Source organism: Balaenoptera borealis (genome assembly GCF_965194805.1).
Source record: "Balaenoptera borealis genome assembly, contig: HAP1_SCAFFOLD_1288, whole genome shotgun sequence".
NCBI lineage: Eukaryota > Metazoa > Chordata > Mammalia > Artiodactyla > Balaenopteridae > Balaenoptera > Balaenoptera borealis.
Window position 1 is genome coordinate 29,560 of NW_028122931.1, and position 17,570 is coordinate 47,129.

Genomic DNA, 17,570 nt, shown 5'->3' on the forward strand with positions numbered 1-17,570 from the left:
TCACCGCGACTAAACGAATTTAGTGATCATTTTTCTTTTCTGTAATTTAATTTTAAATTTATAATGGAGTATAGTTGATTTACCATATTGTGTTCATTTTTGACATACACCAACATGATGCATTTATACAGAGATGACTATATATTCTTTTTAGAATTATTTTCCCATTGAGGTTACTAAAGGGTGTTGAGAAGAGTTCCAAGTGCTCTACAGCGGGTCCATGTTGATTACAAGTTTTCTCTCTGTAAATATGTATATACTAACTCCAACCTCATGATTTATGCCTCCAACACACCTTTCCAGTTTGGTAACCATAAGTTTGTGTTCTAAGTCTGGGACTCTGTTTCTGTGTTGTAAGATAGTACCTTTCTATCAATTTTTAGATTCCACCGATAAGTAATATCATATGATATTTTTCATTGTCTGATTTATGACACTTAGTATGAATGTATCTCGGTCCTTCCGAGTGGCTGCAAATGGCCTTATTTCATTCATTTCATGGCTGAGTAATATTCCATTGTACATATCTACCATAATTTCTTTATCCATTCTTCCTTCCAAGGACTTTTAGGTAGCTTCCAAGTAGAGGCTCTTGTAAACAGGGCTGCATAAATTTTGGAATGCCTGGGTCCTGTCAATTTACGTTTTTTCCAAGATACAGGCCCAGGAGTGGTATCGCCCTATGCTCTGAAGCTCTGGTTTTTAGATTTTTAAGGAATCACCACCCACTTCTCCAGAGTGGCTGTTAGCAATTTACATTCCCACCATCAGCTTGTCAGGGTTCCCTTTTCTGCACACCCTGTCCTGCATTTCAGGTTTTACACTTTGTGAGGTTGGCCATTCTGACTGGTGCGAAGTGATATCTCTTTGTAGTATTAATTGACATTGTCCACCTGTTTTGTTGGTCAAAAATGGAGTAAGGGTTTTTCCTGAATATATTAAGGAATAACGCATACGGCCTTTTTGGCAAACTGCATCATTGGCGATGTTCAGCAGCTTTGCGTGTGCTTTAATGGCGAGTGCAAACTACCTCTTGAAATTCCTTTCCTGCAATTCTGCCTTGCTTACAAGGCCTTTAGGAATACTTGGCTGAAGAAATGGCTCCATCAGAGGTGTCAATTACAACCCTGCATGTTTGTGAATTGCAGTGCCCCGGAGCACCGGTTTTCAACTTGTTGTTTAGGGAAGCAGACACAAAGGGGCAGGATTTCTACAGACCCATTCCGGTTACTGGGGCACCTGAAGGATAGGGAAATTCTTCTTCCAGATTAGGAAACTAGAGTGGCATATGCCTGTCCAAACATCTAAGGCTTGTGTCTCATTCCATCCCCCCATTCCCCTTCTTCACCGGAAAATTCCAAGCCGTGAAAAACTGGCTGTTGAGTGTGCTGCCTTCCCAAAGTGGGGAGGCTCTAAGGAAAGGAGCTGGGGAACCCGAATACCAGGAGAAGTGGAGATGGGGTGACTTTTCCAAACTCTTCCCGATCAGACGGTGTACCATCCTCTGGATGTCCCATGAATGTTTTAGCTGTAGGAAGGGTCCCCTGCACCTGGAGATATGGGACCCATGGAATGGGGGCCAGGCAGTATTACTCTAAAAGTGTTGCATTTGCTGTCCCATCCTCACGAAGCCTCTCAGACCAACGAGTGTAGAACCTTGGGTCCCATCCAGCTCTGTGTCTAGATGTGGTCAGTCCAGGTTGCATCACAGCCCTTGAACAAATTTTGTAAGAATTTCTCTCTCTCTCACTGTCTTTTTTTTTTTGTTCTTGTTATTTAATTTTATAATGGGGTATAGCTGATTTTCAATACTGTGTTTCTTCCTGCTCTGCATCTATCCACTTGATTCACTTAAAGAGAGACATCAATAAATTGTTTTACAGATTCTTACCAGTCTTATATATCCTTTTCCGGTGACAACAGTGTGCTGAGTCCAGCTCGTTGAGCTATACAGTAGGTCCTGTCGAATACCTATTTTGTTTATGGAACTGTATCTATGCTAATTTCAACCTCCTGGTTTATGCATCACCCCACCCCACCTTTCTTCTTTAGCAGCCGTAAGTGTGTTTTCTAAATGTGTGACTGTTTCTGTATTGTAATTGAGTTCATGTGTAGCCATTTTTAGATACTATCTGTAAGTGATACCTTATGGTAAGTCTCTTTTTATGTCTGACTTAGGTCACTTAGAATGATCGTACCTCAGTCTCCACGAGTTGCTGCAATTGGCCTTATTTCATTGATTTAATTGCAGAGTAATGTTCCATTGTACAGAAGTACCACATCTTCGTTATCCATTTATTGCTTCCAAGGACATGTAAGTTGTACCCAAATCGAGGCATTTCTAAACAGAGCAGCACTAAACGTATGGGGTGCCTGTGTCCTGTCGATTTTTGGTTTTCCCAAGATATGCGGCGAAGAGTGGAAGAGATGTATGCTCTGTAGCTCTGTATTTTAGACGTTTTAGGGAACACCATAGACTTCTCCAGAGTGGCCGTTGGCTATTTACATCCCCGTCATCAGCGAAACAAAGCTCCCTCTTCTCCATGGCCTGTCCAGCATTTTTGCTGTCTACACTTTTCCAGGATGGACTTTTGATGAATGCGAAGTGATACTTCTTTGTAGTATGGATTTGCATTGCCCGCTTGTTTGATTGGCCAAAAAGGACGTATGCGTTTTTTTCTGAATATATTTATTTTTATAATGGGGTTTAGCGGATTTTCACTGCTGTGTTTATGCCGCTTTACACCCACTTGATTCATTTACAGGGAGAAGTCAATACATAGGTTTTAAGATTCTTACTAGTCAGATATATTCTTGTGCGATGAATAGGGGGAGTTGAGTCCAGTTCACTGAGCAAGGAGTAGGTCTTGTCTATAACACATTTGGTTTATGGAACAGTATCTGTGCTAATTTCAAACCCTTGTTTTATGCATCACCCCACCTCACCTTTCCCGTTAAGCAGCCATAGTGTGTTTTCTAAATGTGTGACTCTCTTCTGTTTTGTAATACAGTTAATGTGTAGCGATTTTTACATGCCCTCCATAAGTGATATCTTATGATGTGTCTTTTTCTGTGTGACTTATTTCACTTAGAATCATCGTACTTAAATCCACTCATCATGCTGCTACTAGCCTTATGACATTGATTTCATGGCTGAGTGATATTCCATTGTACATAAGTAGCACAACTTCTTTATTACATTTTTCTCTTTCCTGGGATATTTAAGGTGTACCGAAGTGGAGGTTCTTGTAAACAAAGCAGCCCTAAACTTTGGGGTGCCTGTGTCTTGTTGATATTTAGTTTTCCCTATTTATACGCCCATGAGTGGAAGTGCCCTATGCTCTCTAGCTGTGTCTTTTAGATGTTTTGGGAAACACCATACACTTCTCCAGAGTGGCCGTTGGCAATTAACATCCCGCCCATCAGCGTAACAAGGCTCCCATTTCTCCCTGGCCTGTCCTGCATTTCTCGTTTTTACACTTTTTTAGGATGGCCATTTTGACCGCTGGGAAGTGAGACTTCTTTGTAGCACTGATTTGCATTTCCCGCTTGCTTGGTTGGCCCAAAAGCGCGTATGCGTTTTTTCCTGAATATATTCAGGAAAAAACGCATACGCCCTTTTTGGCCAAGTGCATCATTGTCAACGTTTTGCCGCTTTTCACGTGCTTTAAAGGCGATTCGAATCTACCTCCTGAAATGTGTTTCCTGCAATTCTGCCTTACTTTCAAATCCTCTTCGTTGCCTTCCCTCAATATATTTTTGGACGATAGTTATCATTTGTAACTCTGCAGGTTTGTGCATTGTAGTGTCACTGAGCTCCATTTTTCAACTCGCTTTTTTGGGAGCTGGCCGCAAAACCGCAGGATTGCTTCGGGCCCTATTCTGGTTCCGGGGGGGCAAGCTCAGCCTGTGGTTAATTCTTCTTCCTAATGGGAAATTAAAGTGACCTATGCCTCTCCCTACAGCTAGCGCTAGTATCTCATTGGTTCCCCCTCTTCCCGTTCATCCTCAGGACAAATTGCAACCTGTACGAAACAGGAGCTTAAAGGTGCTGATTCTCCAAGTGGGGAGATTGTTAGGAAAGCGGCTGGAATGGCGAACCCGAGCACCAGGAGATAAGAAATGAGGTGCGTTTTAGAAAGCTTTCCCGATCACATGGTGTACCATTCTCTGGGTTTCCTATGCATGTTTTCGCTGTAGGAAGATTCCCTTTAACCCAGAGATTTGGGATGCATGGAATGGGTCCCACGCAGTATTACTTTAAAGGGTCTGCATTTGCTCACCCAACCACACCAAACCTCGCAGCCCCAAGAGTGTCCAGCCTTAAGTCTCATTCAGCTGTGGACCTCGATATGGTCAATCCAGGTTGCATCACAGCCCCTGAAATAATTTTGTAAGAATTTCTCTCTCTTTCACTGTCTTTGTTTTTTTTTTTTTTTTTGTAATTTATTTTTATAATGGGGATTAACTGATTTTCACTGCTGTGTTTATGGCACTTTACACCCACTGGATTCACTTACAGAGAGATATCAATATATAGGTTTTCAGATGCTTACTAGTCAGATATATTCTTGTGTGGTGAATAGGGGGTGTTGAGTCCAGTTCACTGAGCAAGGAGTAGGTCTTGTCTATTATATATTTGGTTTATGGAACGGTATCTGTGCTAATTTCAAACCCTTGTTTTATGCATCACCCCACCTCACCTTTCCCGTTAAGCAGCCCTAGTGTGTTTTCTAATTGTGTGACTCTGTTCTGTTTTGTAATTCAGTTCATGAGTAGCGATTTTTACATTCCCTCTATAAGTGATATCTTATGATAACTGTCTTTTTCTGTGTGACTTATTTCACTTAGAATCATCGTACCTAAATCCACTGATCATGCTGCTGCTAGCCTTATGACATTGATTTCATGGCTGAGTGATATTCCATTGTACATACGTACCTCAACTTCTTTATCCATTTTTCTCTTTCCTGGGATATTTAAGGTGTACCGAAGTGGAGGTTCTTGTAAACAGAGCAGCCGTAAACTTTGGGGTGCCTGTGTCTTGTTGATTTTTAGCTTTCCCTATTTATACGCCCATGAGTGGAAGTGCCCTATGCTCTCTAGCTGTGTCTTTTAGATGTTTTGGGAAACACCATACACTTCTCCAGAGTGACCATTGGCAATTTACATCCCGCCCATCAGCGTAACAAGGCTCCTATTTCTCCCTAGCCTGTCCTGCATTTCTGGGTTTTACACTTTTTTAGGATGGCCCTTTTGCCCGCTGGGAAGTGAGACTTCTTTGTAGTGCTGATTTGCATTTCCCGCTTGCTTGGTTGGCCAAAAAGGGCCTTTGCATTTTTTCCTGAATATGTTCAGGAAAAAACGCATACGCCCTTTTTGGCCAAGTGCATCATTGTCAACGTTTTGCCGCTTTTCATGTGCTTTAAAGGACATTCGAATCTACCTCCTGAAATCTGTTTCCTGCAATTCTGCCTTACTTTCACATCCTCTTCGTTGCCTTCCCTCAATATATTTTTGGACGATAGTTATCATTTGTAACTCTGCAGGTTTGTGCATTGTAGTGTCACTGAGCTCCATTTTTCAACTCGCTTTTTTGGGAGCTGGTCGCAAAAAGGCAGGATTGCTTCAGGCCCTATTCTGGTTCGGGGAAGCAGGCTGAGCCTATGGTTAATTCTTCTTCCTGATGAGAAATTGGAGTGAGCAGTGCCTGTCCGAATAGCTAGAGCTAGTCTCTCATTGGTTCCCCCTCTTCCCATTCATCCTCAGGACAAATTGCAACCTGTATGAAACAGGAACTTAAAGGTGGTGATACTCCAAGTGGGGAGATTGTTAGGAAAGCGGCTGGAATGGCGAACCAGAGCACCAGGAGATGAGAAATGAGGTGCGTTTTAGAAACCTTTCCCGATCACACGGTGTACCATCCTCTGGGTTTCCTATGCATGTTTTCGCTGTAAGAAGATTCCCTTGAACCTGGAGATTTTGGGCCCATGGAATGGGTACCACGCAGTATTACTTTAAAGGGTCTGCATTTGCGCACCCAACCTCACCAAACCTCGCAACCCGACGAGTGTCCAGCCTTATGTCTCATTCAGCTGAGGGTCTAGATATGGTCAATCCAGGTTGCATCACAGCCCCCGAACGAATTTTGTAAGTATGTCTCTCTCTTTCACTGTCTTTATTTTTTTGGAATTTATTTTTATACTGGGGTTTATCTGATTTTCAATGCTGTGTTTATGCTGCTTTACACCCACTTGCTTCTCTTACTTAGAGATATCAATACATAGGTTTTAAGATTCTTACTAGTCAGATATATTCTTGTGCAGTGAATAGAGGGTGTTGAGTCCAGTTCATTGAGCAAGGAAGAGGTCTTCTCTATCACATATTTGGTTTATGGAACGGTATCTGTGCTAATTTCATACCCTTGTTTTATGCATCACCCCACCTCACCTTTCCCGTTAAGCAGCCCTAGTGTGTTTTCTAAATGTGTGACTTTGTTCCGTTTTGTAATTCAGTTTATCTGTAGCGATTTTTACATTCCCTCTATAAGTGATATCTTTTGAAAGGTGTTTTTTTCCGTGTGACTTATTTCACTTAGAATCTTCGTACCTAAATCCACTCATCACGCTGCTACTAGCCTTATGACATTGATTTCATGGCTGAGTGATATTCCATTGTACATACGTACCTCAACTTCTTTATCCATTTTTCTCTTTCCTGGGATATCTAAGGTGTACCGAAGTGGAGGTTCTTGTAAGCAGAGCAGCCCTATACTTTGGGGTGCCTGTGTCTTGTTGATTTTTAGTTTTCCCAATTTATACGCCCATGAGTGGAAGTGCCATATGCTCTCTAGCTGTGTTTTTTCGATCTTTTAGGAAACCCCATACTCTTCTCCAGAGTGGCCGTTGGCAATTTACATCCCACCCATCAGCCTAACAAGGCTCCCTTTTCTACTTGGCCTGTCCTGCATTTCTGGTTTTTACACTTTTTTAGGATGGCCCTTCTGACCGCTGTGAAGTGAGACTTCTTTGTAGTGCTGATTTGCATTTCCTGCATGCTTGAGTGGCCTAAAAGGGCCAGGAGGGAGAAGGGAAGGAGTTTCAAGGAGAAGGACAGAGAGCAGGAGAAGGAGGGGGGTGAGGGAGAGAGAGGGGGGCGTGGGATAGAGGGAGGGAGGGAAAGACAAAGATATCTCTCCCTCACTCCCTCTATCCGTCTCTCCCTCGCTCCCTCTCCTCCCTCTCACTGTCCCTCCAGCTCTCCCTCTCCCTCCGTCTCTCCATCTCCCTTACTCCCTCCCAGAGATGGAGAGATGTAGGGAGAGGCAGAGACAAGGGAGAGGGAGAGAGGGAGAGAGAGGGGAGAGAGTTAGAGAGGGAGAGAGAGAGAGGTCTCTTCCTTCCTCTCTTTCCCTGTCTCCTCCTTCTCTCCCTCTCTCCCTCTTCCCTCTCCCTCTCCCTCTCTCCCCCCTCCCTCTCCCCGTCTCTCTGGTCTCTGCCTCTCCCTCCATCTCTCCCTCTCTGGGAGCGAGTGAGGGAGCGGGAGAGACGGAGGGAGAGGGAGAGACAGAGGGAGGGAGAGGGAGAGGGAGGGAGAGAGGAAGGGAAAATGCGAGGGAGGGAGAGGGAAGGAGGGCAAGATGACTCTCCCTCTCCCTCTCCCTCTCCCTCCACCTCCCTCTCTCCCTCTCCCTCCCTTCCTCTTCCTTTCCTAGAGGGAAGGAGGGAGAGGGAGAGACAGAGGAAGAGGAGAGGGAGGGAGCGAAGGAGAGGGAGAGTCGGAGAAGGAGTTAGGGAGAGGGAAAAGGAGAGAGGGTGCCTGCTTCCCTCTCTGTCTCCCTCCCTCCCTCCCTCTCCATGTCCCTCTCTCCCCCCTCTCCCTCTCCCTCTGTCTCTCCTTCTCTGGGAGGGAGAGAGGGAGAGGAAGAGGGAGGGAGAGTGAGAAGGAGGGAAAGTGATGGAGGGAGGGAGAGGGAGAGAGGGATAGAGGGAGGGAGGGAGAGATGTCTCCCCCCTTTCTCTCCTTCTCCCCCTCCCTCTCCTGCTCTCTCTCCCTCTCCCTCCACCTCCTTCCCTCTCCAGAGAGGGAAGGAGGTGGAGGGAGAGGGAGAAGGAGGGAGGGAGGGAGAGGGAAAGAGGTAGAGGCAGAGCGGAACAGGGAAACAAGGACTGGGAAACAGGCACAGGGAGAGGGAGGGAGAGAGGGAGAGAGGAGAGGGAAGAGGGAGGTGAAAGAAGGAGAGGAAAGAGGCAGAGGGACAGAGGGAGAGAGAAGAGGGAGAGGGAAGAGGGAGAGGGAGAGGGAGCGAGGGAGAGGAAAGAGAGAGAGGGAGAGGGAGAGAGGGAGGGAGAGAGGGAGAGACAGATGGAGAGAAAGAGAGGGAGAGAGAGGGAGAGGGAGAGGGAAAGAGGGAGAGGAAGAGTGGAACAGGGAAAGAGGGACAGGGAGAGAGGGAGGGATAGAGGGAGGAGAGGAAGCAGGGAGAAAAGAGAGAAAGAACACACCATCTACACTTCTGTCAAATGACACCGGGGATCCTTACACAACCAGGAGAAAATAACACAGGGAGGCTCTTTCTCAGCTGGAACTGGAACTGCAGACGGGGCCAAACACCACCAGGCTGGCCACACGTGTCCAGCCGCCGCTCCAGCCCCGTCAGCCGTGAGTCTGGTCACCAGGGCTCTGAGTGTCTGCTCCAGGGAGCTGGGGTTCACCCCCTCACACGGGAGGCTGGGCCAAGAGAGCAGGGCCCCGGGCTGGACACATAGGGGGAAACGCATCCCCACAGGACAGCTTGGGTAAGCAGATTCAGCTGCCAGATTCTAGAGGCCCGGGACCACCCTGTGGCCCGTGAAACCCAGGAGCCACGAGGGTCTTGCATCGTGATTCCTGTCCATTGGACTGTAAAGTTTATGTAGGGAATCTTGGAAACAGTGGTAACAAGGCTGAATTGGAACGAGCTTTAGGCTATTATGGACCACTCTGAAGTGTGTGGGGTGCTAAAAACCCTCCCGGCTTCGCTCTCGTTGAATGTGAAGATCCCCGAGATGCAGCCGATGCTGTCCGAGAACTAGATGGGAGAACACTAGGTGGCTGCCGAGTAAGAGTGGACCTGTCGAATGGGAAAAGAGAAGTCGAAATCATTACTGCCTCATTCTTGGGGTCGTCGCCCTCGAGATGATTATGGGAGGAGGAGTCGTCCACCTCCCACACATCTCCAAGATGGAGAGCCTTCTCCGTCAGCCAGAGCAGGTCCCTTTCTAGATATAGGAGAAGAGAGAGATCCCTGTCCCAAGAGAGAAATCACAAGCCGTCCCGATCTTTCTCTAGGTCTTCTAGCCGATCTAGGTCAGATGAAAGGAAATAGAAGACCACTTTGCAAGAGGAGTGGTGTACAGGCAATAACTTCATTTGGCAGGAGTATGTACAGAAAATTCAAGTTTTGTTTGAGACTTCCGAAGCTTGGTGCACTTTTTAAATGTTTTAGTTGTTCACATTTGTTTGTCTCTTGGGACAGTGACACATAAAGGTGTCATTCTCTATGGTTTGAAATGGGTCCTGTGAGGCATGTAATATGAAGAATTGTTACCTTACAATGTTCCCTTAAGCAAAATTGAATTTGCTTTGAATTTTTGGTCTTGCCTAGACTGATAATAAAACTCTAACTCCTGCCCACCTAAAGTGTGATGTTTACTATTATGGAAACAACATTGGCAAACGTTGAAAAGACTTTCTGTAGCTGGGATATGGTATGCAGCTGTAGTTAAGCAAGCAGTCTTTAAAAGGTGCTGTGAACCCAAGCCAGCAGGTAAAAATGAAAGCCGCACCCTTACCCTAGATTAGAGGTTTAAAAATTCCACTAGTCTTCACACCGGACAAGAGGTTGTCCAGGGAGTTTAAAATCTAAGAAGTTTCAAGGAAGTTAGTTTACCTTTGAGTTAGGTCATACGTCCCCTCTGTGATTGCTGTACATGAATACATAGCTCTTTGTAATATTTTTTGGAAATTTGAGATTATCAAGATACCAATGTCCTGCCAGATTTAGAGTATATTGTAGAGCTGAACTTTGAGTTACTGTGCAATTTTTTTTTTCATGCTGTCATTTGTAATATGTTTTGTGAGAATCCTTGGGATTAACGTTTTGGTTGCAAAAGAAAAAAAGAAAAGAAAAGAATCCGCCTGCCAATGCAGGGGACACAGGTTCAAGCCCTGGTCCGGGAAGATCCCAGGTGCCGCAGATCAACTAAGCCCGTGGGCCACAACTACTGAGCCTGCACTCTAGATCCTGGGAGCCAGAACTACTGAGCCCCCGTGACACAACTACAGAAGCCCACACGCAACGAAGACCCAACGCAGCAAGAAAAAAAAGACGATACTGGCCAGGTGATCAAGGGTAAAATCGTTTGTCATAAGTCCCGTTGATGGTGTGTATCCTTGATGTGACCTGAGGAGAATGGCATTTTTATCTCTGTCTGGGTCTTCCTCCCCAAACCCCATAACTCCAGACCAACCATAAGAAAACATCAGAAAACAAACAGACAAACAAATTGAGGGACAAAACACCTGACCAGTCCTCCTCAAAACTTTCAAGGTATCAAAACCCAGCGACGTCTGAGAAATGTCACAGCCCAGAGGAGACTGGGACAGAAAAAGGATGTTAGGGGAACACTAGGGAAATTCTAATAAAGTGTGGACTTTAGTTAATAACAATGTATCCATCTGGGTTCCTTAGTTGGATAAACATGTCACACTAAGGTACTAATGAGTTGGAAATAGGGGTACTGGGTCAGGGTCCACGGCACTCTGTACACTCTGTACAGATCTTTGCAACTTTTTTGTAACTCTAAGCTCTTGTAAAATTAAGCGAGTACTGAACAGAGCTAAGAATGTTATTTCCCTGATTTGAACATGCCTGAGTTTCTTTTCATGGTCACATTTTTGCTATTTGGATGTGTCTTGGAATCAGTAGCAAAGGAGAGTTGCCAGCCCCTGGGAAGATGTGGGTGGTTCGCAGGTGGCTTGCTCTGGAGCTGAAGACCACGGTGGGAAGTCTGCAGCCTCGGGCTGCACTTAGAAACATGGGAGGGGATGGGCCAGCTCAGTTAGGGATGGAACCTATAAATAAAACTTTTTTTTCTTTTCCGTTATGGCTTATCACAGGATACTGAATATAGTTCCCTGTGCTAGACAGTAGGACGTTGTAGTTTATCCATCCTATATTTAATAGTTTGCATCTGCTAACCCCAAACTCCCAATCCAACCCTCCCTCACTGTTTCTCCCCCTTGGCAACCACAAGTCTGTTCTCTATGTCTGTGAGTCTGTTTTTGTTTTGTAGACGCGTTCATTTGTGTCGTATTTTAGATTTCACATATAAGTGAGATCATATGATATTTGTCTTTCTCTTCTGACTTACTTCACTTAGTATGATAATCTCTAGGTCCATCCACGTTGCTGCAAATAGCATTATTTCATTCTTTTTATGGCTGAATAAGATTCCATTGTATATATGTACCACATCTTCTTTATCCATTCATCCATCAGTGGACATTTAGGTAGCTTCCATGTCTTGGCTACTGTAAATAGTGCTGCAATGAACGTTGGGGTGCATGTATCTTTCTTTCTTTCTTCTTTCCTTCTTCCTTTCTTCCTTTCTTTCTCTCTCTCTCTTTCTCTTTCTTTCTTTCTTTCTCTCTCTTTCTCTCTTTCTTTCTTTCTTTTTTCTTTCTTCTTTTATTGTCACACGGCATGTGAGATCTTAGTTCCCTGACCAGAGATGGAACCCACGCCCCCTGCACTGGAAGCATGGATTCTTAACCACTGGACCACCAGGGAAATGCCAGGGGTGTATGTATAGTTTTGAATTAGAGTTTTCTCCAGATCTATGCCCGGGAGTGGAATTGTGGGACCCTATGGCAGCTGTATCTGTTCCTGCACGCCTCACATCAACCACCTGCACTCCAATCCTTGCTCTCAACGTCATCTTCGGGGAACCCAACCTGCGACAGGGACCTTGACAAGAAGAAATGGCTCAGGGAAAAGCTACCTGCACGGGGAGGAGATAGAGACCATCGCCCCTGGGGTGCGGAGGGGAGAGTGGGTGCAGAGGTTTGTCATTTCACCCCCGATACTCATCTCAGCCCTCGTGGCTGCCCCACTCTAGGTCACCTCGGGATACAGAGGTGAGCCGGTTAGAGTCCCTGCCTGTGCAGGAATCGGGGCACCAGCGGGTCTGAATAATACTAGTGCAGGGTCTCCCCCGTGGCACTGGGGTTATTCGGGGCGGGTCATCCTCTGCTGAGGGCCCCTCCTGGGCACTGTGTGGGGTTTAGCAGCATCCCTGGCCTCACCCATTTGATTCCAGGGGCCCTCCCTCCCAGTTGTGACAACCACAGATTTTCCCCACACATCACGGAAGAACTGGGTGAGGCGGGGGCAGGATGGCTCTGGGCGAGGACAGCTGTGTTGAAGCAACCAGCCTGGCCCAGGGCAAGGTCTGCCCCAATCCCGTCAGCGCCTGCATTTAGAACTGCCCCTTTCCTCTCCCACCTCCCCTGCCCTGCAGTGGTCTCCGAGACATCATCCCCATGTAATAAATCACACCTTCTCAGTTTACTGTTTGCTGCCCTCGCTAGAACGTGAGCTCTTTGAGGACAGGGATGCTGTTATGTCCCCAGCACCTAGAAGAGTGTCTGCTGTGTAGTAGATGCTTCATAAATACTTGCTGAATAAAGGAGTTGAATAAAGGGATGAGTGGATGAATGAATGAAGGTTACAATGGAAGGAGGGGGGAGATTCCCTTTCTGGCTCTCGGGGGTTGGGAGATCAAGTGAAAGATCTGTCCTAAATAGGCTGACCAGCCTTCTGGGGTTCCCCGGGACTGAGAGTTTCCCCAGAGTTCCAGCGCTCAAACCTGAGCGGTCCTGGGCAAACTGGGGGCGGGTGTTGGTCACCCTATCTAAACACAGTAACAATTCCAGCTGCAATAGCAATGGCCAATGACCTCTACGGTCTTATTGACCATGCACAGTTCTCTACCTGGCGGGGAAGGGTGGGCCGGGATTGGAATTCTGGTGATCCAGGGCGGGTGAGGGCACACCCCGGGCTTGTGGAGGGGAGTCCAGGAAGGTTCTGGAGGAAGTGACAGTGACACAGGAGGGAGGGAGGAGTCTAAGGAAGAACATCCCACATGACAACCTGTGCCAATGGCCCTGGGCCCAAGGTCACACCTGACCAGGGCTTGCTTTTTTTTTTTCTAATTTACTTTTCCCCACATGGATATGCAATTGTCCTAATGCCATTTATTGAAAACTCCTTAATTTCCCCACTTTCTATCATATCAAGTTCTCATATATCTGTTTCTGGACCTTTTTTCTATACCATAGAGCTATGCGTCCCATCCTTGCACCACTAGGGCTGTTTCATCACTATAACTTTATTTATTCATTTTGTTTTGGCCGTGCTGTGTGGCATGTGGGATCTTATGTCCCTGACCAGGGATCGAACCCGCGTCCCCTGCAGTGGAAGCTCGGAGTCTTAATCACTGGACCTCCAGGGAAGTCCCCAGGGCTTGCTTTGACATCCATGGAATGGTGGCAGGTGGGCACGGGGAGCAGCTGTCTGTGAGCCATCCTGTGTAGAAATGCAGGGTGGAGGGGAGGACAGATGGAGCTGGAGGGGAAGAAGCGGAGGAGGGAGGGAGGAAGGGAGGGAGGCCGGGGGAGAGACAGACAGAGAGTTTCCGGAGACAATAGCTCTGGCCGTGTCCTAGGGCATGAAAGCTGAAAATAGCTCCTAGTGCCGGGAGCCTTGGAGCCGGAGGCTGGGAGCCAGGGTGACTGGCTCTCCTCCCTGGTGTGCGTGTGTTGCGGGGGGGTGGGTGGCTCTGGGCTTCTCAGGCTGGGAATGGGGTGCACAGAGCAGGAACGGAGCAGGGACCCTTCTCTCTGGAACCTCGTGGGCCATCCTCAGCTCACAAAGCTGAGCCACTCCTTGCCCTACGAGTGGGGGGCTTATCCTCCCTGTCCCCTGGATCATACCCCCTCACACACAACTTCCCCGTGTGTGTTCCCAGGAACCAAGAGAATCTGTTTTTAAAAGATTTGGGGGAGGGGGGTAACCATACAAACAAGAGCAGAATGGATACTTTTTCAGGATATGAATGGCTCTGTGTAAGCCCACCCCCAGGGTAACCACAGTCCTGACCTCTAACACTCTTGACGAGTCAGCCTTGGTCTGGGCTTGCGGACCCACGGAAGCTTCCTCATTCCCTCCTTCAGATCCCGACTCTCCCTCGGCGTCTTTGTGAGAAGCACCCGGGGAAGTGGGACTGCTAGGCTGTACTGCTGCTAGAACTCCACCTGGGCTCCACCAGGCTCCAGCCCCCCGCCCTGTCCACCTAACTGACCCTGAGGCACCTCAACTGGTAGGAGCAGCATCACCTTCCCTCCTGGGACTCGTGATACTTAAGGGAGACACCGAAAGACAAGCCTTTGGCTCCCTGGCTGGCAAAGAGCAGGTACTCAATTGTCATAAGTGTCCGTATCAGTGAGGGTTCTCCAGACAAACAGAATCCATATGGGGTGTGTGTGTATATACACACACACGTACATATGTACAAGCATACAAAAATATACAGCTGTGTACATATGCAGTATGCGTACACACATATACACATATAGTATATACAATACACACATACATATATACACACATATAAAATGCAGTTCGTATATATACAGTATGTATACACACATATACACACAATATAGACAATACACACATACATATACACTATACATACACACATAAAATGCATAGTTTGTATGTATACAGTATGTACACATACGTTTAACATATGCAATATACACACCTAGGTACATATATAGCATACGTATATACACACATACAAAGATATTTAGGTGTGCATATAGACAGTATACATACATACACATATAATATATGCAATACATACACGTACATACATATAGACACACATATACACCTACATATAAAAGCATATAGCATAAAAATATATATGTACTGTATATAGAAATTCATCGTATATATACATACATATATCATATATATAAGATATATACACATACATATATACAATGTGTACACACACACACCTATATGTAAATATGCGCATGTACATACACATATAAATTCATACGCAAGTGTGTATATAATAGTATATTCAATATACTTATAATACCTAGAAACATATTGGGGGGGAGGTGTCACGGTACATCAAGGGGGGGAGTCGAACCCGCCACCCCAGGCCCCGAGGGGTCTCCCCGGGTCTCCACTTCGGGCCGGTGGGTGTGGCCGGGGGCAGCTGAAGACGTGCGTGCGTGCTTGCGTGCGTACGTGCGTGCGTTCGTACGTGCGTACGTGCGTGCGTGGGGGCGGGTCCACGGGGCGGGAGGCGCTCGCCGCGAGTGAGTGGTTCAGCCGGGCCCCGGCTCATTGTGCTTGCCTCACGCCGGCCCCAGTTGGCAGCAGCGCTGGAGGCCCCGGGCCTGTGACCACAAAGAGGGAGCCGGGGGCCGGACGGGAGCAGGCCGGCGGCGGCGGCGGCGGCGCCGGCTGAGGCCCAGGCCAGGCTCCCTCCCCTCAGCCTCCCGCCCACCCGCCCGCCCGCCTGTCCCGCCCCCGCCGGCGGCGCCCCGCCCCTCCCCCAACCGCCAGACTAGCCTGGTGCGGGGGCCGCGCGCGAAAACGTGGGGGAGAAGCTGAGGCTGGAGTCGCCCGTGGTGGCCGAGCCTGCCGTCTACCCATGGCTGCTGCTGGTCTACGTGAGTGCCGCCCGTCCCCTCTTCCCGGACCTCCACCTCTCTTCCCCCACGGCACGCGCTGAGCCCACCGAGTAACGGAGCAACTCGAGTCGCCAGACCCTCTTTGGAGCCCCCCTTCCCACCCTGCCTGGTTCTCCGCGGCCGTTTCCAGCCCCCGCGCGCAGGGTGGGCAGAGGGGAGCCGGGGCCGGCCGGGGTCACAGACTCGGCAGCGGGGACCCCGCGCTTCCGAGGGGCGCCCGAGCCGGTCTGCCGTTGGCCCTGTAGGGCTGGGGACCCAGGTCCGCCCCCCCCCCCCTCGGCCTGGACTGCCGGCGGGCTTGCCCTTCCATACTTTATGATCTGACACGTCGGGTTTCTTTTTCCTGGCCAGCTTTACCATTACCTGACCAGCTTTCCCAGCATCCCCTGATAATGTGTTAGATATTCAAGTTTTAGGGCCCGGTCCCAGCCCTATGGAATCAGCAACTCTGGTGGGGCTCAGTGATCTCTGTTACAACAGGCCCTCCAGATGATTTTTATTCACCTTAAAGTTTGAAAATATCTGCATTGTCAGCTGGCCGAAGCGTCCACCAGCAGGTGAAGGGGAGTGGCGCCTGGAAAAGATAGGGACCAGCCAAGGTAAGTACAGTAGCATTTGCCATGGTAGTAATGGAGAATGCCTTTTCTCCACTGGTTGGCACAGACTAGTATCTGGGAGCAGTGGCAGGGTTATTTAGGATGCTTTACATTGCAGTGTAGAGTGACCGCTGTCCTGGTTTGCCAGGGACTTCCCCTGTGTGAGCACTTAAAATCTCATCCTGGCAAACCCCTTAGCCTTGGGTTTGATAAACTTAGGGAATAATATGAAATTTAGGGGAAACATGATCTAGGTTTTGGGCAAGTCACAAGTGCTAATTAAAGCTAAGCAAGTATGGACAACATCTAGCCTTCTTTACCCCTTTGCGGGGAGGTAAATCTTGATTGGGTGAGAGGACTTATTGTTAAGAGATCTTTGTAGAAACATCCCCTTCTGCTTAGTCCGCTGGTTCTCCGTTCTGGCTAGACATTGGCATCGTCTGAGGAGAGTTAAAAGGATTGTATTGGTCTAGCATGACCAACCGTCGGTGTGAGGGTTTTTAAAAAGTGCTTCAGAGGATTCTAATGTGCAGCCAAATTTAGGTGCCACTGCTTAAGCTTTTGAACCGCTGCTACGTATTTTCACCTCATCTTGCTGTGAGAATATCCAACTGTAGTTGAGGTTTGTTGTTTTTCTTTTTCTTTTTTTAACTGTCTTATTATAAGATTTACTGTCTTAAATAAGATTGAATGGACAGAAAATCCTGCTAGTCCATCTGGTATAGCTGGATACCCAGAGTAATATCGTTAAGATATGTACCATTTAAGTATTGTGACTGGCCTTTTAAAAATTAACATATGCATTAAATTAGTATTGATAGTATAGATCTCTTTCGAAGTTGTCATGTTGGGGAGCTATACCTCTAATCTGCTGCCATTGCTAAATATCTGGACACCTCTTACTAGGAATTGCTTTTAAAAATCTTTAGGGATTAAAACCAAGATTGCTGTATTATTTGTACTGGGACCACAAAAACCTCACAGAGTTCCCCCGCTGTACCTTCTACCCCCATCTCTAACCCTTGGCAACTTCTAATCTGTTCTCCATCTCCACAGTTTTGTTATTTTAAGAATAATATGTAAACATAATCATGAATTACTTAATCTTCGGAGATTGGCTTTTAAAAACTTTTCCCTCGGCATCATTCCCTT